Source organism: Pan troglodytes, chromosome Y (genome assembly GCF_028858775.2).
Source record: "Pan troglodytes isolate AG18354 chromosome Y, NHGRI_mPanTro3-v2.0_pri, whole genome shotgun sequence".
Classification (NCBI taxonomy): Eukaryota; Metazoa; Chordata; class Mammalia; order Primates; family Hominidae; genus Pan; species Pan troglodytes.
The window spans coordinates 22787340-22800289 of record NC_072422.2 but is presented as its reverse complement, the minus strand read 5'-3'; the positions used below and the strand labels follow the sequence as shown (position 1 = coordinate 22800289).

General features: G+C 38.4%; 2 pseudogenes; both read right to left on the bottom strand.

Moving 5' to 3' along the window:
* Window positions 1-5270: 5270 nt before the first annotated feature.
* On the bottom strand, window positions 5271-6695 carry LOC107971301 (C-terminal-binding protein 2-like; annotated as a pseudogene).
* A 3854-nt stretch (window positions 6696-10549) lies between these two features.
* On the bottom strand, window positions 10550-11069 carry LOC134809395 (keratin, type I cytoskeletal 18-like; annotated as a pseudogene).
* Window positions 11070-12950: the final 1881 nt, after the last annotated feature.

Genomic DNA, 12950 nt, shown 5'->3' with positions numbered 1-12950 from the left:
CACATAGTTATGCAAAAGATCTGTAGAACTTCTATGTCTTGCGAAACTAAAATTAAATTCCTTTTAAGACAACTGCCCATTTTACCATCTCTTCAGCCCTTAAGAAACACCATTCTAACTTTTTTTCCTATGAGTTTGTCTGCTTAAGATACCTGATTATTAATGGAATCATAGACTGTCACTTTGTTCCTGGCTTATTTCAGTTAACATGATGTTCTCAATAATTATCATATAATGTGACTTTTTAAAGACTGAATAATATTCTACTTTATGTATGTGTCACTTGTTATTAATCTGTTCATTGGTCAAGGGACATCTGGGTTATTCTGCCTTTTGGCTTGTGTTAGTAATGCTGCAATAAATTTGGGTGTGCAAATATCTCTTCTGGATCATGTGTTGTATATTTTAAATACATAGCCAGTATAGGGTTTGCTGGATTGTATAATGATCTTATTTTAAATTTTTTGAAGAGCTTTCATACTATTTTAAAAATAGGTTTGAGGTGGTAGATTATTGTGACTTTGCTTTGCATTTTTCTAGAAGAGAGATGTCGAGTATCCTTTTAAATGCCTAGTCATTTCTATATCTTCTTTGGAGAAAGTCATTTCAAACATTTGCCATTCTAAATCAAGTTACTAACTTTTTTTGTTGTTGAGTTTTAGGAATTTATATATTTTGAAAATTAACACCTACCAAATATGTGATTAGAAAATATTTTTACTTTTTTTTTGTTACATGTATGTGTGTATGTATGTATGCACATATATAACCCTATACAAGGCAGGGTTTTCCTATGTTTTCATGGCTAGTCTCAAACTTTGGCCTCAAGTAATTGTTCTACCTTGGCCTCCTAAAGTTCTAGAATTATAGGCATGAGCCACCATGCCTAGCTTTCACCCACTTATTAGGTGACATTTGTATGCCACTAAATGTTTTATTTGATGTGTAGAATAGTTGAAGCTTAATGTAGTCCCTTTTTTTGTCGTTGTTCTTTTCCTTGTTGCATATGAATTTGATGTCAAACTTAAGGGAAGAGTTTTAAGACTTATGTCATAAACTTTTCCTCTATGTTTACTCCTAAGAATTTTATTAGTTTTTATGTTTAAGTATTGAATCCATTAAAAAAAAACTTTTCTTTTTTTATGTGATACAAAGGAAGCATCCAACTTTATTTTTTTCTCTGTAAATATTCAATTTGGAAAATTCTTTGTTAAAGAGATTCTTATTTTTCTATTGTGTGATCATGGAAAGCTTATGGAAGAGTATTTTATCACATATGCAAGGGTTTATTTCTGGGATCTCTATTCTGTTTCATCATCTATGTATCTGTTTTTGTGGCAATACTATATTTTTTTTATTTTCGTAGCTTTGTATTATGATTTTAAATCAGAAAATTTAATAACTCTTTGTTCTTTTTAAAGGGTGTTTGGCTAGTCACATTTCCTAAGCAACCTTTATAATTATACACAAAAATTCTGCAAAAAAATACCATTGGGATTTTGACAAAAATTACATTACATTTTTATATCATCATGAGTAGTACTGACAACAATTTTTTTTTTTTTTTTTTTTGGAGATGGAGTTTTAGTGAGTCACTGAGGCTGAAGGGCAGGGGTGTGAGATGTGCTCACTGCAGGCTCTGCTTCCCAGGTTCAAGCAATTCTCCAGTCTCAGCCACCAGAGTAGCTGGGAATACAGTCATGCACCATCACATCTCGCTAACTTTTGTATTTTTAGTAGAGATAGGGTTTTGCCATATTCACCAGGCTAGTATCAAACTTCTGCTCTCAAGTGATCCACCCACTTTGGCCTCCCAAAGTCCTGGGATTACAGGCATGAGCCACGTGCCGGCCCTGACATCTTAACAATATTAAATCACCTGACACTTCAGCAAGACTATAGAAAGGTTTTGCTTAATTTCCTCTTATTTACGTATTTGCCACATTTTCTTGCTTTTGAATTCTAGTTTCATTTACTTTGTATGACTTCAGTTTTCTTAAATTTAATAAGACATGTATCCTAACAGAATGTACCCTGTGTGACTTAGAATATCGCAGATTTTGCTCCTTTCAATTGGAGAGTTCTGTAAATGCTGGTTGGGTCTATGGTGTTCAGGTTTGGCTTTCTTACTGATATTATATCTGACTATTCTAGTCGTTATTGAAAGTGGAGTCTTGAAGTCCACCATTGTTGTGTTGCTATGTATTTCTTGCATGACTTCTGTCAATATTTCTTTTACATATTTGAAAGACAAGAATCAATTGAACCTGGGAGGAGGAGGTTGAACTGAGCCTATCGCGAGATCGTGCCACTGCCCTCCAGCCTGGGAGAAAGAAACTCTGTCTCTAAAAAAAAAAAAAAAAAAAACAGAAAGATGTCAATGCTATTTATAGTAATATAAAAATTTAATGTAATTTTTGTCAAAATCTCATTGGTATATTTTTGCAGATTTTTCAAATTATATACATATATGATTTATAAATTATTGTTATAGATTCCTTGAAAGTTAATCCATCTCACCATTACATAATACCAATCTGTCTCGGCCGGGCGGGTGCAATGGCTCACGCCTGCAGTCCCAGCACTTTGGGAAGCCAAGGCGGGTGAATCATGAGGTCCAGAGATCGAGACCATCCTGGCCAACAAGGTGAAACCCCATCTCTACTAAGAAGTACAAAAATTAGCTGAGTGTGGTGGTGCATGCCTGTAGTCCCAGCTACTCAGGAAGCTGAGGCAGGAGAATCGATTGAACCGGGGAGGCGGAGGTTGCAGTGAGCCGAGATAGTGCCACTGCACTCCTGCCTGGTGACAGAATGAGACTCTGTCTCCAAAAACAAAAACAAAAACATAATACCAATCTGTCTCTTGTTCACATTTTTGATTTAAAATATATTTTGTTTAATATAATTATGACCATGGCCCTCCAATTGTAGCTACTCATTGCATAAAGTACATTTTCTTTATACTGTTACTTTCAACTTATTTGAGTTCTTAGAGCTGAAGTGACTCTTGTAGAGAGCACATTGCCGGATCTTCTTTGTTCTTAATACATTAAATTATTTATTAACTTTCTTTAAGGTATTTAGCTTTTTATATTTGAAGTAATTACTGCAGTTAATGAAGTTACTTTATTATTTGTAATTGTCTTCTGTGTTTCTTGTAGATGTGTTATTTATCATTTTTTCTCTTACTTCTTTATTTTTGTTTGTTGATTTTGTAGCGACATGATTGAATTTCTTTCTCATTTGCCTTTGCATACATTCTACAGGTTTTTTTGGTAATCATCTTGAGAAATAAAGACTTCATAAATCATCTTAAAGTTATGACAGTATATAACAACTATATTTCAACTGAATGCAAAGTTGTACCTCTTCACATCCCCACCGTTTTATTAATATCACATATTATCTTTTCTTATTCTCTATGAACACACATTTATGCAGATTTTTGCTGCATTTTTTAAAGTCCATGGCAATATTTTGAAAATTTTGTGCACCATCATTATGACAGTAGAGATTTCTTTACCTGTTTATATATTTACCTTTAATATAGCACTTTCTATTTTCATGTGCTTTTATGATGCTGTGCAGCATCATTTCATTTTTTGACGTGATAGAGTTTCTTTAACATTTCCTTTAGGACTGTTCCAGTGGTTAGTAACAGACTCAACTTTTATTTATTTTGGAAAGGTTTAGTTTTTTTTATTTCTGAAGTGATATTATTCCAGTTGAAGGTTTTTGTTTGGAAGTATTTCTTCTTGTTTAATTACCTTGTCATCTGGGGATTTCTCAGCTATTTTTTAAAAATAACCGCTTTATTACTTTTCTCCTGTATTGTTTTTGTAAGATAACAAAAAAATGTAAATATTTATATTTATAAATATAATAGTCCACTTGATGGTGTGCAGTACGTCCTATACTTTTTTCTCCATTCTGTTTAAAAAATTTGTTTTTATCACTCAATATTTATAACTACAATGTCATTAATTGTGTAATTTTTTTCTCCTTTATTAGTCTGCTTTTGTGAGTGTTGATTAAATTTTTAATATAGTTATTATGTTCTTCAGATTCACAATTGTTGTAGGTTTTTAAAAATCTTTTTATTGATATCTCATTTTCTTTATGTATCACTTCTTCTAATATTCTTTTGTTATCTGTGTTCTGTTTTTGTTCATTAAACAGTTTTTTTCTAATTACATTTTATTGAAAACTGCACTGAATGCTAAATGTCCATCTTTACAATAAACAACTACAGTAATGGTAACTCGTACTACACTACAACAAAATGTACTTCTGATAGCCATTATTTTTCTGTTTGGGACAATTTAAAAAATTTTTCTTTTCTTACAAAAACGTAAATGTACCTAATCAAAGCATCAAAATAGGCCATCTTTTTAAACAAAAAGACAATGATTCACAAAAGACTATGAACAGAACATGTAACTAATTGAGGCAAATCTAATAGAATTTGTTAAAATCAGTCACATCCAATACATCTGAAGTGTTCTTGTATAAAACACAACATGAAGAAAAGAAGACTTTATCAATGTCTTAAAAAGTGGGTTTGTTCATAGAGCATCTGACAAGTTACCATTAAAAGTGTTTCCTGTGACATAAGAAAATGCAATATTATTTTTCTTGAACCCTTTTAGTGCAAGGGTTCAAGAAACCTTGAACCCTTTCCACTCAATAAAATAGCAGAGGATCTGAAACTGAGAAAATATACTTCATTACAAACAGCTTGTGAAACTTAATACTTTTTTTTTTTTTTTTTTTTTTTTTTGCATTATTGGAGGCTTTTACTGAACTTGCAACCGACTTGCCCGCTCAGTATGCAGTTCAGATATGAGAGATGCTTCTCTGTACAGGGGCCGGTACTGTCTTCAATCCTATGGGTGCGGATGACTAACACAGGCACATAGTTTACTCCACATTTTCTAGTAATGTGATCTTCCTATTAGCAAAAAGCGGTAAACAGTCCCTGTAGACTGAAGGGACTCAAGTCACAAGATGGGGATTTCCTCCTCATGGTTTTTATTTTGATGTTTGAAGTCTTGATGCAACATTCTGAGCAGGGTGTTCCGGACCTGCTGTGCCCAAGGGACTGATAAAGGAAAAAGTTCTATTTATTCTTTGTGATTTGACGCACAGATGAAAAACAACACACAATAACGGAAGTTGGTCGTTAATAAATCACACTCTAGTCTTTCAGAGCTTCCGTAAGCAGACGACATCTTCAGTTTTCTAGCTCTTGTAGTTTTAGCACTGCAATACCAATGAGCCTATGTCCAGAATCAGCTAAGAAGAGCGTCAGATTCTTTTTCTCTTAGTTTATCTATTTTTCACTGTCTCTTGTTCCCAAGTGTATCTGAATGATTACCTTCCGGCATTGTCTGTTATTTCTCCTTGGCGTACTCTCGATTGTCCCCGTGTTTGACGGCTGGTTGGGAGAGGGCGCTTGGGAAGGATGTGCCACTGTGGGGAGTTTGTGAGTCACCGGGATGCCTCCAGGGAAGATCCCTTCCATGGATGCGGGAAGTCCTCCTGGAGCCACCCGCACGATGCCTGGATGAATTGCTTGCTGGTCTATTTCCCACCAAAGCACAGATATGACAAAAAATTCCTTGTTCACACAGTTTCTTAAGCTTCCTGGGATGCGGCCTGTGATGGCTCCGCAGATCTCCGTGGCAGCTGTCTCCCTCATCTCCAGTGACACCTGCTGGCTGTAGCAGGCAGTGTGAGGAGTGCAGATGAGATTGGGGCCATCTTTCAACGGACCCTGAGCAAAGCTAAAGGGCTGCGACTCATTCACGTCGAGGATTGCCCCTCGTATCCTGCCCTCCTTGAGGGCCTGTGCTAAGGCTTTCTCGTCCACCAGGCCACTACGGGCTGCATTCACAAGGAATGCTCCCTGCCTCATCTGCTTTATGGTAAGTCATGGATAAGGTGGTGCTTAAGTTCGTGGAGACTGCAGTGCAAGGAGATGCAGTCGCCCTGCTACAGCAAATCCTGCAGGGTGTAGACCCTCTGCATGCCCAGGGACTGCTCGATCCCATCCTGCAAGTAGGGGTAATAAAATATGACGCTGAATCCAAAGGCTGTGGCTGGAACTGCGAAAGCCTGCTGCGTGCGACCCTAGCCGATGAGGCCCAGCGTCTTCCCACGAATGGGGGTCACTCCCGAGGCCACCTCGCAGATCTGCTCCGTTCTCTGAACCCGCTTGCCTTCCCACAGTGCCTGGTACAGCCATGTGTTCCTCCGGTACATGTTGAGGATGTGGCAGTTGGTGGAATTTGCTGTCTCTTCCACGGCTGCGGACGGGATGTTTCACACAACAATTCCAAGCTCGCTGGCAGCCTTGATGTCCACGTTGTCATAGCCACTGCCCACCCCCACGATCACTCTCAAGGCCTTGAAATTTGCCAGATCCTCCCTGGTGAGGTGATGGCGTGGTACATCATGGAGCCCACGGCTCCGTTTAGAACCTTCTCGTGGATCTCCTGCGTAGACTGCATCACAGAAGGCCACGGTGGCCAGGTCCTTCAGGATGGGCATGTACACAGTGCAGTCACGGCCGACCAGGAACGCGGCCAGTGAGCGGGGGCTCAGGGGGTCTTTCATGATCTGGCGGCGAATTCCTTCACAAATTCTGTCCAATCGCTGTCTCTTGACTTAGCGCTTATCCACAAGGGCCATTCTTTACGGAACTTTGCAACTCTCAGCTGAAAAGGCAAAGCAGTCCTCTAAGAACTTAGGGGAACTCGCAGGAGTCTGTATGCATGATGCCACTATGAACCCAATATAAATTTGTTCACAAACTCTATAGTTCACACGATGGGCTGTCCGTCTTTTTAAGGGAATATAGCTTCATTGGTTCAAAACCATTTAAGGTGATGAAACCCATTTGCTTGCAACTCAGCCACCATCGCGCAGTCAATCAAAAAATCTCACCACGACCCTAGGTCTGGAGCTCCCGGAGTCCGCGACCGCTGGGGGTGGAGGCGGCTTCGTCCTGGTGCAGCCAGGTGCCTGCTCCTGCTCTGAGACTTGGGCGTGGGTTGGGGGTCCACCCGGGTGTCCTGCATGGTGTCGAGTCTCCTCCCTTGCGGGGGCCCTGCGGACCGGAGGAGTGTCCATGTCATTAAGGAGCTTTGATAATTATTTTGATTTTTGAAATTATATAATGCGAATACAACAAAAACAACAAAGAATAAACCTACAAATTTTGACCTTTAAAAGTCAACAAAGATTTTTAAAGGTCAATATTTGTAGGTTTATTTTATTTCTTCATTTGGGACATGTTTTCGTCCTTTTCTGTATGTCCTGCAATCTTTTGATGAGATTCAGAAATTTATAAAACAACTGTGTAATGTAGTATGTACAAACTTTCTTACTACAAGATAATACAACAATCAGCGAGGCTGTACATCCTGGTGCTTCATTAACAGGGTCCTCAATGTGTCTTCTGTGGGCTTGTGTGTGTATTTTTAAGGTAAAGATATTTTTTCCCATTGTTTTCCAGACACGGTAGTCCTTTGCTTCCGCAGTTGATTGCAGTGTTTGTTTCTCTGAGGCTGTGATAAGCATGGAACTTCTCTTCTCAGCAGTCATAAGTTGTCATTCTCATAACTCTGCCATTTCCTTTAGCATTCCCTGTTGGGGGAGACAGAATCTAGTCATGGGGGTAGCCCAAAAAGCCAAACCTTTGAATATATGTTCCACTGTTCTCATTCTATACTGAGGGAGATACTGAAAGTTGGATGTTTTCTCTTGAGCCCAATTGCTGTTCTGGGAAAGAAGAAGGGATGTGGTGAATATAAGCCAGACCTGGTTGCCTTGTACAGCAAGCTTTTCCAACCCGCCTTGTTTTGTTTTTGTTATGGCTCTGTTTTGTGTTAGGTTTTTAGCAGCCTGCAGCAATGGTTTTCAGGTTCTGTCTCTAGTGATAAGCAGCAAAGGGGGATGAGGAAAGGACCTTACTGGCTCAACCAGAAGCAGAAGCTAAGAACTCATGGCTGTAGTCTCCCTTGGATGCCCCATTCTACAGTAAAGGAAATATCTTTGGAATGTAAAAAGAGAGAATAATAGGCATCACCCCAATAGGAAAGAATGAACAAATAACAAAGATGAGAGGTGCAAAGGCCAAGGAGAAAACCTTAAAAATGTGGTGTTGGAAGTTCTGCTTCAAAGAAATTGGTTCTGGAAAATTCTAGATTTACTTCTTTTGCCTCCACAGATGGGAATTTCCTACCCTTGCTTATTATGCTCTTCAGTCTTCTAAGGCTTCTCCTGTTCATCCTCTAGCATTCCAGGGCATTCACAGTGACAGCCAAAGTTCTCCTCTTCTTTCTGTTATTCCTGTGAAGGCCTTGTGGTCTGAGTACTTTTCCATTGTTTTTGGGATCTGAGGAAATCTGCACATTTTGTGAGACTTCCATGTTAAGCTGTTTTGTAAAAATCTGTGCCTCATGTCAGAAGTCTGTGAGAGTAAAAGTGCAGGCATTGGGGTTTGGTTCACATATTTCAGAAAGTCCAAGGACAAAGGTTTCTTCTTCATAATTTTCAGTCCTATGATTTCAAATGTGATCCTGCAAAAAAATTGGAAAAAAAATTATCAGAGCCCAAAGCACCTTAGCACATATGATAAAGTTGAATCTTCTATTTCACTTTATTCTTTTTTTCATCTCTGGTAATGTAGGTCAAAATGTTTTCTTTCCCTTAGTAGAAACTAACTTAGAAATGTGAACTCTCTATGCCAAACGTCTCACCTGTGGAATAGTTTATTGTATCTACTCATCTCAAAGAAATTTTAAAGAACTTGATGCCATAGAAAAACTTGGAAACTTGCGAGGAATAGAACAAATTCTTAATTGTCACATGATTTCTTAATGAGTTATTTTATTAATTAATCTTATATGAAGCTTAGTGAGACTGTGATCTGTACGTTTTCCCTGTCCTGTTTTTGTGTATGTCAAATTAGCCTGTAATTTTAGCTTCGGGGGTTTCAGAATAGCATACTTGAATTTATGTGTTATACAGAAAGTGAAGTAGATAGTATGCACATCACATTAAGAAAAGTTTTAGTTTGTGTCTAAGTTCACTGCATAGAAAAACTTATCATTAGTGTTTCCATTTACTTTCCTCAACATCTATCTGAATGATAGTATAATTTATTTCTAATTGCTTATTATATTGTAGTGTTCCACAGCATATTTTACAATATTCATGTTTTTCCCATATGTAAAAATGTAAGGCTTTTCTTTGCTTTTATAAAAATAAATTATTGGCCAGTGCTGTGTCTCATGCTTGTAATCCCAGCACTTTAAGAGGCCGAGATGGGTGGATCACAAGATCAGGAGTTCAACACCAGCCTGGCCAACATGGTGAAATCCCGTTTCTACTAAAACTACAAAAAATATAGCCGGCCAGGTGCGGTGGCTGAAGCCTGTAATCCCAGCACTTTGGGAGGCCGAGACAGGTGGATCACAAGGTCAGAAGATCAAGACCTTCCTGGCTAACATGATGAAACCCCATCTTTACTAAAAATACACAAAAACTTGCCAGGCGTGGTGGTGGGCACCTGTAGTCCCAGCTACTCAGGAGGCTGAGGCAGGAGAATGGCGTGAACCCAGGAGGCGGAGGTTGCAGTGAGCCGAGGTCTCGCCACTACACTCCAGCCTGGGTGACAGAGCGAGACTCCGTCTCAAAAAATTAAATAAATAAATAAATAAATAAATAAATAAATAAATAAATAAATTATAGCCTTTGCATTTGTATAAAAAGAGGAGTAATAAATATATTAAGAATATAATAAAAAGTGTCTCTAATATCATTGAAATCTCTATTAAAATTTTCTTCTAAATGCTCTTTATGGGAGATTATAATGTATTTGTTGTGCAATTTTGTTACTCTAACCATATGCTAATAATTCAAAATCTGATCTTTCTGGGTGCCCAGTTATGGTTGAACATGCTAGTTACCTAGAAAGAGTCTTCTTCCGTTGTATGCTTTGTTTATTCAGTATTTCACAGGTTAATGTTTATTTAATTTTATTTTCTAATATTATATATTCTTGTATTTCCTTGTTAGGATAGGCTGCCTTACATCATTTGTGTTTTTAGATTCTGCCTATATATTATAATTTTGCACGACTATATTCAACTGTGTACAGTTTCAAAGAGTGTAGAAAATAAGTCAAATGTGAATCAACCATATGTCTATTGCCAACATAATTCTCTGTTCATTTGCCTGTATAAACTTTACTCATACTTTATTTATGACTTGTGTATTTGTTTTATTAGTTGGTGGTCAATTACTTTTTTAATCCTCTCTGGGTGCGTAGTTGTGGAAATTGTCTTAATTTCCACTTCTATGTATTAATGATTCTATATTACTTTTGTGTGAAGGAAACACTTCTGTGATTTGAAGGTAATTTTTTTTGACCTCTGAACTTTTTACTGGCCTCCTGCTCCCCAAAGGGACCTTGCTTCTGCTGGCTCAGCACCTCAAAACGTCGGTGTTACTGGTCTCAGACACCACTTTGCCGTCCATTATCCTGCAGGGGTGTTCTTTTGGATGTTTTTCAGGTATTTGTTGCTGTCCAGAGCATCGCCAAGATTGAAGTTCTCCCCGTCTTCTAGCAGGTGGCAGTAGGTGGCAATCTCAGCCTCCAGCTCGACCTTGATGTTCCACAGGTCCTCGTGCTCTTGGGCCTGGTGCCTCTCTTCCCGGGTTTGGGTCAGCTCTGACTCCAGGTGCAGCAGGATCCTGTTGAGCTCCTCCATCTGCATCTACCTCCCTCAGGCTGTTCTCCAAGGTGGCCTTCAGATATCTCATTGAGTCCAGGTCTATATCCAAGGACTGGACTGTACATCTCAGCTCCCTGAGCATCCTCTCGGCAGCTCCGATCTCAGTGGACAGCACGGTGAATACTGTGGTGCTCTCCTCAGTCTGCCGGCACCAGTACTTGTCCAGCTCCTCTCGGTTGTTCTCAGCCATCTCGTCATATTGGGCCTGGATGCCTGCCATGATCTTGCCAAGGTCCTGAGACTTGGGGACATCTACCTCCATGGTCAACCAAGAGCTGGAAATCAGGTATTATAAACCTTTGACTTCCTCCTCATGATTCTTCATGAGGAGCAGCTCTTCCTTGAGGGCCTCCATCTCTGTCTCCAGCAGAGGCTGAGTGATACTGGTGTTATCAGTAATGTCGCTCTCCACAAACTGGCATATGGCCAGCTCTGTCTCACACTTTAAAGTCATCAGCAGCAAAATGATCATTTTCAGTCTGCAGGATGATGCAGGCACTGTCTGCAGAATTGGCAAAGATTTTTTTATTAGTCTAGTTTTCTGTCTTTATGCCAGTAACAAACGATTTTGATTACTGTAGATTTCTAACATGTCTTGAAATCAGGAATTGTAATGCTTCCAACTTTTTTATGTGGTCCCCTGAAATTCCGTATACTTTGGGGAGTCACATTCTCTGTTTCTGTCAAAAATAATCTTAAGAATTTCATAGGGATTGTATTAAATCTGTAGCTCACCTTGGGTGTTATAGACACGTTCAAAATACTAAATTTTCTAACTCTTGAACAAAAACATGTTGAAGAGTAAATTGTTTAATTTTCATGTATTTGTGAATTTTATGAATTTTCTTCTGTTATTGATTTCTAGTTTTAATCCATTTTGGTCAGAAATTATAGTCTGTAACCTTCAGTTTTTATTATACTTTAAGTTCTAGGGTACATGTGCGGAACATACAGGTTTGTTACATAGGTATACATGTGCCATGTTGGTTTGCTGCACCCATCAACTCATCATTTACATTAAGTGTTTCTCCTAATGCTATCCCTTTCCTAGCCCCCCACCTCCAAACAGGCACTAGCATTTGATGTTCCCTGCCCTGTGTTCATGTGTTCTCATTGTTCAACTCCTACCTATGAGTGAAAACATACAGTGTTTGTTTTTCTGTCCTTGTGATAGTTTGCTGAGAAGGATGGTTTCCAGCTTCATCCATGTCCCTGCAAATGACATGAATTCATCCTTTTTTAAGGCTGCGTAGTATTCCATGGTGTATATGTGCCACAGTTTCTTAATCCAGTCTATCATTGATGTACATTTGGGTTGGTTCCAAGACTTTGCTCTTGTGAACAGTGCCACAATAAACATACGTGTGCAAGTGTCTTTATAGTAGCATGATTTATAAACCTTTGGATATATACCCAGTAATGGGATTGCTGGGTCAAATGGTATTTCTGGTTGTAGATACTTGAGGAATTGCCACACTGTCTTCCACAGTGGTTGAACTAATTTACACGCCCACCCACAGTGTAAAAGCATTTTATTTCTCCACATCCTCTCCAGCATCTGTTGTTTTCTGACATTTTAGTGATCCCCATTCTAACTGGTGTAAGATGGTATCTCATTGTGGTTTTCATTTGCATTTCTCTGATGACAGTGACGATGCACAATTTTTCATGTCTGTTGGTTACATAAATGTCTTCTTTTGAGAAGTGTCTGTTCATATTCTTTGCCCACCTTTTAATGGGATTGCTCATTTTTTCTTGTAAATTTGTTTAAGTTCTTTGTAAATTCTGGATGTGAGTCCTTTGTCAGATAGGTAGATTGCAAAAATTTTCTTCTATTCTGTAGGTTGCCTGTTCGCTCTGATGATAGTTTCGTTTGCTGTGTAGAAGCTTTTAAGTTTAATTAGATTTCATTTGTCTATTTTGGCTTTTGTTGCCATTGTTTTTGGTGTTTTAGTCATGAAGTCTTTGCCCATGCCTATGTCCTGAATGGTATTTCCTAGGTTTTCTTTTAGGTTTTTATGGTTTTAGGTCTTTATGGTTTTAGGTCTTACATTTAAGTCTTTAACCCTTCTTGAGTCAATTTTTGTATAGGGTGTAAGGAAGAAATCCAATTTCAGTTTTCTGCATATGGCTCGCCAATTTG